The following is a 14,541-nucleotide window of genomic DNA, read 5'->3' on the forward strand; positions in this document are numbered from 1 at the left end:
GAAAGGTCATGTTAAAAGGATAGACAAGGTAAAGTACAGAAAAAGCTCGTGCGAAAAGAAGAGATAGTGTTAACACGTGCGGCTTGGGGTATTCTTGAATTAACGTGTTGACCGGTAAACGTGGGTTGAAACATGCAGGCAAAAAGACGGTGTACTAAAGAATCAGGAGATTAGAAAAGGATACATAATTGGATATATTTAAAGAAAAAGGTAAGTAGTGAGTATTATTCTAGACTTATGCCACTTACTATTTAACAAATTTAAAGAGAACATAATAACCCAGCTAGACACCATTTGTCAATAAAGTGAAGAAGGTTAAGTCTGGAAATGTCAGCTCTGATTCTACATTTTAGGCAAGAGAGAAAGAAGAATAGCAAGGTGTTACTGGTTACCACTTCTTTATGATAATATGCATGGATACATTTAATCCATATAGCATATTTGTATCCAGCGCATAATAAAAGCCACAAGTCCGCGATTTCAGGTTCCGGAAACAAGGCCCCATAGAAGAAACTTAGGATAAGACCAAATTTAAGGAATGTAAAAAGTACCGAAGGAGTTTCGAGAGTTTTTTTTCAGCCATTTAATTATGAGCTGTTGTAAAGCGAGTATTAAATTGCATTCGAAAATTAAATGGTCAGTGATTTCAGTCCCACCGCAAAAAAAAGTGCATAACTTGAATTAGGGAATATTTTTAAAAAATATGTGTTTTACAGGTAAAATGTCGTGTATGATTTTAAAACACACATATCTAGTGATGGTGTATAGGAATTTATTTTGCAGGTGTTTTTTGTTGTTGAAATATTGGGGGAGTTTAAGTCATATAATTTGGTTATTTTGGGTTCAAGAAGGTGACTTTGTAGTTGTCGTTGATATAATATTTTTGTAGGGTCTTAACCAAAACTGAGACCAGGATTATTTTATGAATTGAGATTGAAATATAAATTATTCTGTTTATATGGATCCGTAGAATACGTTATATCCAACGGGATCTTCTTATATAAACCGCAAAATGAATTGGGACTGGGACTATGCTATTTGCATCACAAACACACAATATATATTTTAAGTAGAATAAGGCACAGTTGTTCGTTACGAAGAAAACTTAGGAGTATCCGCCATTGAATCAGGGTATGAATGTTCAATCCTGTAACAATATAATACAAGAAAAAGACACGAGTTCGCACCTATCGGTAGTTCCAACCATGCTAGTTTATCCTAATTGCGTCTGCTAATTTCCACCTTCAGCCAGTGGTAATCAAGAATAGTTCAATTTTCAAAACTGCTCGACACACTTCGTTCAGTATGAGACATCTTGGAGAAAATTCAATAATTGTTCGCCGATTTTGACGTTTGGACAACTAATGGCAGGCAGTGCCGTTTGCATTCGAATAGTCTTGGATTTCACCAGTGAACGAAAGGTAAGATCCGAACAACATCGAGTGCGCAGTTTTTCGGATCTTACCTTTCGGTCAATCGTGAAAAATGAACTCTTCTTGATTACGACTGGCTTACGTTGGAGATTAGCAGACGCTATTAGGATAAACTAACAGAGTCGGACCTACCGAGCGGTGGGGACTCGTGTCTTCCCTTGTGTTATATTGTTACAGGTTAGAAGCGTCATCCTTTGATTCATGGACGAATACTCCTAATTTTCACTGTAACGAACCCCTTTTAGAATAAGGCACTTTACAGATAATACCCAATATACCTGGGAGGCCGCATACATTTATTTGTACCGATACCTATGTAAGCACAATCGGAGACTAGTAATCGGAATCTATATTGGGATGGAATACGGAAGAGATGGGAAGCTATCTCGTCTGCTTTTAACAAAGCGTGATGTTTATTCACCTACATGACGTTTGGATCACTGGCGAGATGGCCTTTAAAAAACATAGTATACGTATGATTCCGCCTTGCCATTTGTATGGTCAATACACTGATTCTAAATCCACACAATACTGCGTTGTCCGCAAACAGCAACTGACCGTTATAGAATTACTGGTGCAATAAGGGATACATTTTTGGGCATCGACGCAAAATAACCTCTAAATTACAAATGAGATTAATGACAGCAATATATATAAATAAAGTTTTAGTTGATTATGTAACATCAATAATGAAAGCCAAACGATTAGATATGTTTTAAGGTGCACAAGAGTACTTCATTTATATAGTTTTTATCATACCATGAAACAAATTGATCATCTTTGGACCGCGTGCTTTGTCTGACGAAACAGGGTTAATGGGAGCGTTAAATAAAAAAGAAAGACCTCTAATTCATACGATCATCGAAATTATATCAAGCGCATGTGAAATTGTTTGTTCTCATATACTTGTATAAAAAGTTTTCATTTATCTTGAATAAGTTTTTGTTTATTATTAAAATAAAAATCGTATGGCTATAAGCTAGATACATAGTATTATTCAGTGAAAGACAACTCCTGGACACTGCTGGAGTCCCGACAATACTTAAGTATGAAAGCCTTGAATTTGCAATGGTTGCAAGGAAGAAAAAAAGGACGTTATAAATATATGGAAGCCCGTGCATATCAATTATCTTGAACCATTTTTCAAGTTGTTTGCAGAAATGCATTTTAGATACCACATCGGTTACCATTAACGATGCCATTTGAAAATAACTATAGTCTACTTTCAATAATATTTATTGAAGGAAAATAAACATCTTCATATATAACTTAAAGACTGCGATGTTTTCGGATTTTGTACAACCAAAAAGCTTGTTAAAAGTTGTTTTGAATTTGACAAAGAGAGAGAAAGAAAGAGATTTTAGAAGTATTTTTGAAATTGAATATTAGACAGAAACATTATTTCATTGCATAGACTAGCCAGGCGATCATCTATGTTGAATCAATGATAGATGGTACATGTTACTAACAGAAATATAAGATTTAAAAGAATTTCTTTATGAAAATATTTTCTCATAAAATAAGAAAACATCGATCAATTATGTTTTTGGCAAATGACTATTCGTGATAGCACTGTAAAGAAATAAATATCAACTAAAAGCTTGTTAAACAAATTTCTTGTTTTCGTTTGTTCTAGTAATTGTTTCCACTTTATAACTGTGATATGTACTCTTCCATTCCAAGGTGTGAATCAATCATCACAGCGAGGCCAGAGGAACTGCCGTGAGTGCCTAATTAAGTGCTTACTCAGTGTCAGTAGGGGATTTATTTGAATACTGTTGAATTTTAGTCGTATCGACAGGATGACACGAGCCAATCAGGAAGCTAATTGTCATCAACCGATCACATATATAAAAGGTGCTGACATTACGGTACTTTAAACGGACTGAATATAGAGATGGATAACGATTTTAAGGACATGGAAAGCCATAATTTACGGGATGCAGAGAAAAACGCAAGTTTAAATCGTAATACACCAAGACTCCTAAAGAAGACAAAAAGGGCAGCTGATATTCCTGTTACAAAATTTCATGATTTGTACAGACCAACAGGAGAAATCTTAGGAAATGGTACTATTGATTCAGTGCAGACATTTATAAATATTTCCAACAGCAAAGAATATGCTGTAAAGATCATTAAAAACAACACGATCCGATCCAGCAGCAAAGTCTTCAAAGAAATAGAAATATACAACTTATGTCAAGGTCAGGAGAACATCTTACAGCTTTATGAATACTTTGAAGAAGAAGGTCGATTTTATTTGGTCTTTGACAAGATGTTGGGAGGAACCTTGTTTGACAATATTGAGAGAAGGGGTCATCTGACTGAGACAGAAGCCAGTTTAATAGTGAAATGCATCACACGAGCCTTGGATTTCCTCCACAATAAAGGAATAGTCCACAGGGATCTAAAGCTAGAAAACATATTGTGTGAAAAGAAAGAAATATTCCCGATACGAATATGTGATTTTGACTTGGCAAGTGGTGTGCCTGTTGAAAGTCAGAAGGATATGTGTTCCACGCCAGATCTCCTGACGCCAGTCGGCACAGCAGATTATATGGCTCCTGAAGTTGTTAAAGTTTGGCTTGGTGAATCCTTATCCTATGACAAGAAATGTGATCTCTGGAGCCTGGGAATAATCATGTACATCATGCTGTGCGGTTACCATCCATTTTATGGCGACTGTGGAGGTGGTTGTGGGTGGAACAGTGATGTGATGTGTCGGGACTGCCAGGACATGCTTTTCAGCAGCATCAAAAATGATGTTTATGAGTTTCCAGAAAACGATTGGAGTGTAATCTCAGACAGTGCCAAAGACCTCATTCGTCACTTGCTGGTGCGAGATCCACGCAAGCGTTATTCTACCGAGCAGGTCTTGAACCACCCCTGGGTATCTTGCCCACCGGCTGCTACTTCTCTTGCTACACCAACAATGCTTTCTAGGAATAGCAGTACCAAGGATTTGGAGCCATTTGCTGAGACTGCTATTTCAATCAACCGCATGCTGCAGCAGCATCTAATTATTCACAAGCCGCCAAGTTATCCTTATAATGACGAAAATGAGGGAAATGAAAACGATGAAATCAATTTTGAAGAAATTGTAGTACCACCATTAAAATTGTCCCCATCTGCTTCCAGCTTGACAAAACATCAGTCAAGTTTGGTGCCCGGAACCAATGTTCGTTCAACAGAATTCGATAGTGGCTGTACACTGCCGGGCATCAGTCATTCACAGGACGAATAGTTATTTAGTGATATTTTCATCTGAATAACTTTTATTTTGAAAATAATTACAAACACGTGACTAACTTTGCTACATCAAGTTTACGATAAGGACTGATTATTCAAAATATGCTGCCTTTGATGAAAAGTTTAGGATTTGTTCTGATTTTCATCAATCCAGATTGTCTTGTTTCGAAGAGTACATTTTAAGAGTGGGTGGGTGGGATTATACAACCTAAAGAGTTTTCATCTCTTATAATGTAGATGAAACAAATTGTCCGGAGTATATATGTGCATATATCACTTTCGTTGAATTGTTGCTAAATTGTAATTGACTTTTATTCTGTAAAATGCTGATTGTTGTAATAAAATACGACTGAATTTTATATGATCGTTAATACCAATTCATGGTTCTGAATGTCTTTGAAAGGAGAGATTATTCAGTATTTGTGTTAATAATCAACGAGTGCTTTGATTTTATAATTGTGCTGTTATTCATGAATGAGGTTGGTGGAATGTAAAATGTTCTCTGATGCTTAAAATGACGTGTCAAAATAGTGATATTTTATATCTAAAGTGCCAGTATATCACCAGGTGTTAATATGTAAATCTTACTCAGTTTGATTTCTAATATTTCTTCATTAACTAAATTCATACTAGCATCTTGATTTTTTTCTTCAGTGTATTTCGCAATTATATTTCATTCTCATTTATCGGACACTTGTAAGTTATAACAAATAGATATATTGGAGAATTGCATTTTTTAATAAAAAGTCCCATTTCTATGAAATATTGTTTTCCTTTGTGAAATTAAATTTTGTATTAGATGTGATTTGTAATTTTCAATAATCTCTCTCTCTGTCTATCTATCTATCAGAAAAATTATATTAGAAGAAACGAAACAACTCAGCTATGTACACATGTACAAATTTCTACCCCAAATTTCAATTTTTAGTTTTAACATACCCAATAAATCGAAACTCATTTGATACTTGGGAAATATATGTAGCTACTAAATTTCTGACTCACGCTTAAACAGATTTGTTCCGTTTAATTGGTAGTGTTGTGGTTTGAGCTGTGAAATAAGGATTCGGAAAATGTCCCCAAGGCATACGTGCTTAAAACAACACTTGACACAAGCGGCGACATGGATTAAGTCTGACAATAGGATAATCTGAAATGTTTGCACGATTCAAAGGAACTAACTGTTATGGCTAATTACATTGAATAAATAATTACATGTTTATTGGTGAGCCATTTACTAAATACCGTGCTTATGTGCTGATTATCTACTTGTGATTGATGCTATTCTTTTGTAGACATGATGAACAGAATATTGTTTACTTGTTCTTTTAAAAACTAAACTATCAGAGCTTTATTAAACAGACATGATATCGCTTTTGATGCTTTGAGGATGCAGACCGACAAAGAAGTTTTCTAAAAATCAGATTCACTCAAATGATTTTCGGCAGATAATTATCATTGCATACATATATTTAAGTATAGTTTGTCTTTCCACACAACAATGTTTGCATGCAGTGCTACGGGTGAGATATAGAAACCACCTGTAATTGGTAATTCTCACAAGCTCCGCTGCTTTAAGGACATTACACTTTTCATAAAGGGGTCCCAAACTGAGAGTTAAGGCTCAAAGTAGAACAAAAGTTTGGAGTAAAAGTTTTGAAGGAAAGGATGACCACAGTCTGGGGCTTTCCTTCAGTATTCACATGAGTTAGGCTGCTGTACATGTCGGAGGACGCCAGGAGGGTGCCTCTTTTTACATACATTATGGGATTTGGTATCAAATCATGGTATAGATGATGCCATCAGTTTCGTAACTGTAGCAGGTGTGGTACCACGGGCCTCCCACCAACGGATTGTCCATAACCGGTACAACAACAAGAAAACATGCCTCAAAACTCAGTAATGATTGATGAAATGGCCTATGATCGTCAGAGGGTTCCAGATCCTGGGGGAGAGATGGAACAGATCTCAGGAAACCCACCCCACTGAAATGCCGCAACATCGAACCAGGTCATACTGGGTATGCAGTGCGAAATTGAGGTTGGAAGCTCAAACGGTCCTAAAACTTCTCAATCCACGTCCACATAATGGACTAGTTATACAAATACGAGTGCACGTGAGAAGAAGGGGGCAAAGGGTAAAAAAGGAAAACAACAAAGCAAACGAAACACAAAAACCTACCACCCCATATTTATTTATGGAAGAACCAAGTTTCTAGCATAAAACAAATCCGCTCATTGAGTCTAAAATAATAGTGAGCGAGAGTGAGGAGGTTGAGAGCCCTCAACACACAAATTTTCCACTGTCAATTTTACTATATGTTATTGCAATTGAAACATTATATAAGAATATTGAAAATAATAGCAATTAATTGGAAATTGGCGGGCAAATGACCCAGGAGCTCCCCCAAATTGAATCAAACAACAAGTGAAGGCTTTAGGAATATTTTATGGAAAGAATTTAGACGAACTTAATTACAACCAAATATTAAAGAAAGTTGAGGAACAGATAGAAATTTGGTCATAGGTTCTCTAAACCTAATGGAATTCTTACAAGCCTATAAGACCTACATTTATTGCCAAATTGATTATGTAACACAAAAATAGATTTGATAGAACCAATGATAAACATTCTTTTCTTTTCATGAAATCCTTATTTAATATGTACATGTTGAAATGTGCAAGTGACACAGATACTCCTATATGCACCCATATTAGACATATCCGCTCACCCGTACCCTCATATACACACACACATACTTACACACACACACACACACTTACTGCTCATACATACGTTGTAAAACGCTTATACTAATTTTACATAATACGTAAGTTTCTAGCTAACGTATAGGCGAGGAATTTATAATAATAAATTATTTTACGTCTACTTATCAATTAACATAATAACTTTACATAGAATTTAAAACAAATGAAATTACTATTCAAGTTTTAAATTTAGAGATATAGTATTGATTGAAATACAAAGTGTATACAAAATTGTATAAGCGTGAAAGGTCATGTTAAAAGGATAGACAAGGTAAAGTACAGAAAAAGCTCGTGCGAAAAGAAGAGATAGTGTTAACACGTGCGGCTTGGGGTATTCTTGAATTAACGTGTTGACCGGTAAACGTGGGTTGAAACATGCAGGCAAAAAGACGGTGTACTAAAGAATCAGGAGATTAGAAAAGGATACATAATTGGATATATTTAAAGAAAAAGGTAAGTAGTGAGTATTATTCTAGACTTATGCCACTTACTATTTAACAAATTTAAAGAGAACATAATAACCCAGCTAGACACCATTTGTCAATAAAGTGAAGAAGGTTAAGTCTGGAAATGTCAGCTCTGATTCTACATTTTAGGCAAGAGAGAAAGAAAAATAGCAAGGTGTTACTGGTTACCACTTCTTTATGATAATATGCATGGATACATTTAATCCATATAGCATATTTGTATCCAGCGCATAATAAAAGCCACAAGTCCGCGATTTCAGGTTCCGGAAACAAGGCCCCATAGAAGAAACTTAGGATAAGACCAAATTTAAGGAATGTAAAAAGTACCGAAGGAGTTTCGAGAGTTTTTTTCAGCCATTTAATTATGAGCTGTTGTAAAGCGAGTATTAAATTGCATTCGAAAATTAAATGGTCAGTGATTTCAGTCCCACCGCAAAAAAAAGTGCATAACTTGAATTAGGGAATATTTTTAAAAAATATGTGTTTTACAGGTAAAATGTCGTGTATGATTTTAAAACACACATATCTAGTGATGGTGTATAGGAATTTATTTTGCAGGTGTTTTTTGTTGTTGAAATATTGGGGGAGTTTAAGTCATATAATTTGGTTATTTTGGGTTCAAGAAGGTGACTTTGTAGTTGTCGTTGATATAATATTTTTGTAGGGTCTTAACCAAAACTGAGACCAGGATTATTTTATGAATTGAGATTGAAATATAAATTATTCTGTTTATATGGATCCGTAGAATACGTTATATCCAACGGGATCTTCTTATATAAACCGCAAAATGAAGTGGGACTGGGACTATGCTATTTGCATCACAAACACACAATATATATTTTAAGTAGAATAAGGCACAGTTGTTCGTTACGAAGAAAACTTAGGAGTATCCGCCATTGAATCAGGGTATGAATGTTCAATCCTGTAACAATATAATACAAGAAAAAGACACGAGTTCGCACCTATCGGTAGTTCCAACCATGCTAGTTTATCCTAATTGCGTCTGCTAATTTCCACCTTCAGCCAGTGGTAATCAAGAATAGTTCAATTTTCAAAACTGCTCGACACACTTCGTTCAGTATGAGACATCTTGGAGAAAATTCAATAATTGTTCGCCGATTTTGACGTTTGGACAACTAATGGCAGGCAGTGCCGTTTGCATTCGAATAGTCTTGGATTTCACCAGTGAACGAAAGGTAAGATCCGAACAACATCGAGTGCGCAGTTTTTCGGATCTTACCTTTCGGTCAATCGTGAAAAATGAACTCTTCTTGATTACGACTGGCTTACGTTGGAGATTAGCAGACGCTATTAGGATAAACTAACAGAGTCGGACCTACCGAGCGGTGGGGACTCGTGTCTTCCCTTGTGTTATATTGTTACAGGTTAGAAGCGTCATCCTTTGATTCATGGACGAATACTCCTAATTTTCACTGTAACGAACCCCTTTTAGAATAAGGCACTTTACAGATAATACCCAATATACCTGGGAGGCCGTATACATTTATTTGTACCGATACCTATGTAAGCACAATCGGAGACTAGTAATCGGAATCTATATTGGGATGGAATACGGAAGAGATGGGAAGCTATCTCGTCTGCTTTTAACAAAGCGTGATGTTTATTCACCTACATGACGTTTGGATCACTGGCGAGATGGCCTTTAAAAAACATAGTATACGTATGATTCCGCCTTGCCATTTGTATGGTCAATACACTGATTCTAAATCCACACAATACTGCGTTGTCCGCAAACAGCAACTGACCGTTATAGAATTACTGGTGCAATAAGGGATACATTTTTGGGCATCGACGCAAAATAACCTCTAAATTACAAATGAGATTAATGACAGCAATATATATAAATAAAGTTTTAGTTGATTATGTAACATCAATAATGAAAGCCAAACGATTAGATATGTTTTAAGGTGCACAAGAGTACTTCATTTATATAGTTTTTATCATACCATGAAACAAATTGATCATCTTTGGACCGCGTGCTTTGTCTGACGAAACAGGGTTAATGGGAGCGTTAAATAAAAAAGAAAGACCTCTAATTCATACGATCATCGAAATTATATCAAGCGCATGTGAAATTGTTTGTTCTCATATACTTGTATAAAAAGTTTTCATTTATCTTGAATAAGTTTTTGTTTATTATTAAAATAAAAATCGTATGGCTATAAGCTAGATACATAGTATTATTCAGTGAAAGACAACTCCTGGACACTGCTGGAGTCCCGACAATACTTAAGTATGAAAGCCTTGAATTTGCAATGGTTGCAAGGAAGAAAAAAAGGACGTTATAAATATATGGAAGCCCGTGCATATCAATTATCTTGAACCATTTTTCAAGTTGTTTGCAGAAATGCATTTTAGATACCACATCGGTTACCATTAACGATGCCATTTGAAAATAACTATAGTCTACTTTCAATAATATTTATTGAAGGAAAATAAACATCTTCATATATAACTTAAAGACTGCGATGTTTTCGGATTTTGTACAACCAAAAAGCTTGTTAAAAGTTGTTTTGAATTTGACAAAGAGAGAGAAAGAAAGAGATTTTAGAAGTATTTTTGAAATTGAATATTAGACAGAAACATTATTTCATTGCATAGACTAGCCAGGCGATCATCTATGTTGAATCAATGATAGATGGTACATGTTACTAACAGAAATATAAGATTTAAAAGAATTTCTTTATGAAAATATTTTCTCATAAAATAAGAAAACATCGATCAATTATGTTTTTGGCAAATGACTATTCGTGATAGCACTGTAAAGAAATAAATATCAACTAAAAGCTTGTTAAACAAATTTCTTGTTTTCGTTTGTTCTAGTAATTGTTTCCACTTTATAACTGTACTCTTCCATTCCAAGGTGTGAATCAATCATCACAGCGAGGCCAGAGGAACTTCCGTGAGTGCCTAATTAAGTGCTTACTCAGTGTCAGTAGGGGATTTATTTGAATACTGTTGAATTTTAGTCGTATCGACAGGATGACACGAGCCAATCAGGAAGCTAATTGTCATCAACCGATCACATATATAAAAGGTGCTGACATTACGGTACTTTAAACGGACTGAATATAGAGATGGATAACGATTTTAGGGACATGGAAAGCCATAATTTACGGGATGCAGAGAAAAACGCAAGTTTAAATTGTAATACACCAAGACTCCTAAAGAAGACAAAAAGGGCAGCTGATATTCCTGTTACAAAATTTCATGATTTGTACAGACCAACAGGAGAAATCTTAGGAAATGGTACTATTGATTCAGTGCAGACATTTATAAATATTTCCAACAGCAAAGAATATGCTGTAAAGATCATTAAAAACAACACGATCCGATCCAGCAGCAAAGTCTTCAAAGAAATAGAAATATACAACTTATGTCAAGGTCAGGAGAACATCTTACAGCTTTATGAATACTTTGAAGAAGAAGGTCGATTTTATTTGGTCTTTGACAAGATGTTGGGAGGAACCTTGTTTGACAATATTGAGAGAAGGGGTCATCTGACTGAGACAGAAGCCAGTTTAATAGTGAAATGCATCACACGAGCCTTGGATTTCCTCCACAATAAAGGAATAGTCCACAGGGATCTAAAGCTAGAAAACATATTGTGTGAAAAGAAAGAAATATTCCCGATACGAATATGTGATTTTGACTTGGCAAGTGGTGTGCCTGTTGAAAGTCAGAAGGATATGTGTTCCACGCCAGATCTCCTGACGCCAGTCGGCACAGCAGATTATATGGCTCCTGAAGTTGTTGAAGTTTGGCTTGGTGAATCCTTATCCTATGACAAGAAATGTGATCTCTAGAGCCTGGGAATAATCATGTACATCATGCTGTGCGGTTACCATCCATTTTATGGCGACTGTGGAGGTGGTTGTGGGTGGAACAGTGATGTGATGTGTCGGGACTGCCAGGACTTGCTTTTCAGCAGCATCAAAAATGATGTTTATGAGTTTCCAGAAAACGATTGGAGTGTAATCTCAGACAGTGCCAAAGACCTCATTCGTCACTTGCTGGTGCGAGATCCACGCAAGCGTTATTCTACCGAGCAGGTCTTGAACCACCCCTGGGTATCTTGCCCACCGGCTGCTACTTCTCTTGCTACACCAACAATGCTTTCTAGGAATAGCAGTACCAAGGATTTGGAGCCATTTGCTGAGACTGCTATTTCAATCAACCGCATGCTGCAGCAGCATCTAATTATTCACAAGCCGCCAAGTTATCCTTATAATGACGAAAATGAGGGAAAAGAAAACGATGAAATCAATTTTGAAGAAATTGTAGTACCACCATTGAAAATGTCCCCATCTGCTTCCAGCTTGACAAAACATCAGTCAAGTTTGGTGCCCGGAACCAATGTTCGTTCAACAGAATTCGATAGTGGCTGTACACTGCCGGGCATCAGTCATTCACAGGACAAATAGTTATTTAGTGATATTTTCATCTGAATAACTTTTATTTTGAAAATAATTACAAACACGTGACTAACTTTGCTACATCAAGTTTACGATAAGGACTGTTTGTTCAAAATATGCTGCCTTTGATGAAAAGTTTAGGATTTGTTCTGATTTTCATCAATCCAGATTGTCTTGTTTCGAAGAGTACATTTTAAGAGTGGGTGGGTGGGATTATACAACCTAAAGAGTTTTCATCTCTTATAATGTAGATGAAACAAATTGTCCGGAGTATATATGTGCATATATCACTTTCGTTGAATTGTTGCTAAAATGTAATTGACTTTTATTCTGTAAAATGCTGATTGTTGTAATAAAATACGACTGAATTTTATATGATCGTTAATACCAATTCATGGTTCTGAATGTCTTTGAAAGGAGAGATTATTCAGTATTTGTGTTAATAATCAACGAGTGCTTTGATTTTATAATTGTGCTGTTATTCATGAATGAGGTTGGTGGAATGTAAAATGTTCTCTGATGCTTAAAATGACGTGTCAAAATAGTGATATTTTATATCTAAAGTGCCAGTATATCACCAGGTGTTAATATGTAAATCTTACTCAGTTTGATTTCTAATATTTCTTCATTAACTAAATTCATACTAGCATCTTGATTTTTTCTTCAGTGTATTTCGCAATTATATTTCATTCTCATTTATCGGACACTTGTAAGTTATAACAAATAGATATATTGGAGAATTGCAATTTTTTTTAATAAAAAGTCCCATTTCTATGAAATATTGTTTTCCTTTGTGAAATTAAATTTTGTATTAGATGTGATTTGTAATTTTCAATAATCTCTCTCACTGTCTATCTATCTATCAGAAAAATTATATTAGAAGAAACGAAACAACTCAGCTATGTACACATGTACAAATTTCTACCCCAAATTTCAATTTTTAGTTTTAACATACCCAATAAATCGAAACTCATTTGATACTTGGGAAATATATGTAGCTACTAAATTTCTGACTCACGCTTAAACAGATTTGTTCCGTTTAATTGGTAGTGTTGTGGTTTGAGCTGTGAAATAAGGATTCGGAAAATGTCCCCAAGGCATACGTGCTTAAAACAACACTTGACACAAGCGGCGACATGGATTAAGTCTGACAATAGGATAATCTGAAATGTTTGCACGATTCAAAGGAACTAACTGTTATGGCTAATTACATTGAATAAATAATTACATGTTTATTGGTGAGCCATTTACTAAATACCGTGCTTATGTGTTGATTATCTACTTGTGATTGATGCTATTCTTTTGTAGACATGATGAACAGAATATTGTTTACTTGTTCTTTTAAAAACTAAACTATCAGAGCTTTATTAAACAGACATGATATCGCTTTTGATGCTTTGAGGATGCAGACCGACAAAGAAGTTTTCTAAAACTCAGATTCACTCAAATGATTTTCGGCAGATAATTATCATTGCATACATATATTTAAGTATAGTTTGTCTTTCCACACAACAATGTTTGCATGCAGTGCTACGGGTGAGATATAGAAACCACCTGTAATTGGTAATTCTCACAAGCTCCGCTGCTTTAAGGACATTATACTTTTAATCAAGGGGTCTTGGGGAAAACTAACTGAAATTCACTTTTCTGGTCTTCCCTTAGAGATCCCAAACTGAGAGTTAAGGCTCAAAGTAGAACAAAAGTTTGGAGCAAAAGTTTTGAAGGAAAGGATGACCACCGTCTGGGGCTTTCCTTCAGTATTTACATGAGTTAGGCTGCTGTACATGTCGGAGGACGCCAGGAGGGTGCCTCTTTTTACATACATTATGGGATTTGGTATCAAATCATGGTATAGATGATGCCATCAGTTTCGTAACTGTAGCAGGTGTGGTACCACGGGCCTCCCACCAACGGATTGTCCATAACCGGTACAACAACAAGAAAACATGCCTCAAAACTCAGTAATGATTGATGAAATGGCCTATGATCGTCAGAGGGTTCCAGATCCTGGGGGAGAGATGGAACAGATCTCAGGAAACCCACCCCACTGAAATGCCGCAACATCGAACCAGGTCATACTGGGTATGCAGTGCGAAATTGAGGTTGGAAGCTCAAACGGTCCTAAAGCTTCTCAATCCACGTCCACATAATGGACTAGTTATACAAATACGAGTGCACGTGAGAAGAAGGG

At 35.8% G+C, this 14,541-nt stretch overlaps 2 pseudogenes; both read left to right on the top strand.

Moving 5' to 3' along the window:
- The first annotated feature begins 3,330 nt into the window (after positions 1–3,330).
- On the top strand, positions 3,331–4,677 carry LOC149804220 (MAP kinase-interacting serine/threonine-protein kinase 1 pseudogene; annotated as a pseudogene).
- Positions 4,678–11,756: 7,079 nt separating this feature from the next.
- Positions 11,757–12,359, top strand: LOC149804221 (MAP kinase-interacting serine/threonine-protein kinase 1 pseudogene; annotated as a pseudogene).
- The last annotated feature ends 2,182 nt before the right edge of the window (positions 12,360–14,541 follow it).

Source organism: Sinohyriopsis cumingii, chromosome 2 (assembly GCF_028554795.1).
Source record: "Sinohyriopsis cumingii isolate HCF-2022 chromosome 2, ASM2855479v2, whole genome shotgun sequence".
Lineage (NCBI taxonomy): Eukaryota > Metazoa > Mollusca > Bivalvia > Unionida > Unionidae > Sinohyriopsis > Sinohyriopsis cumingii.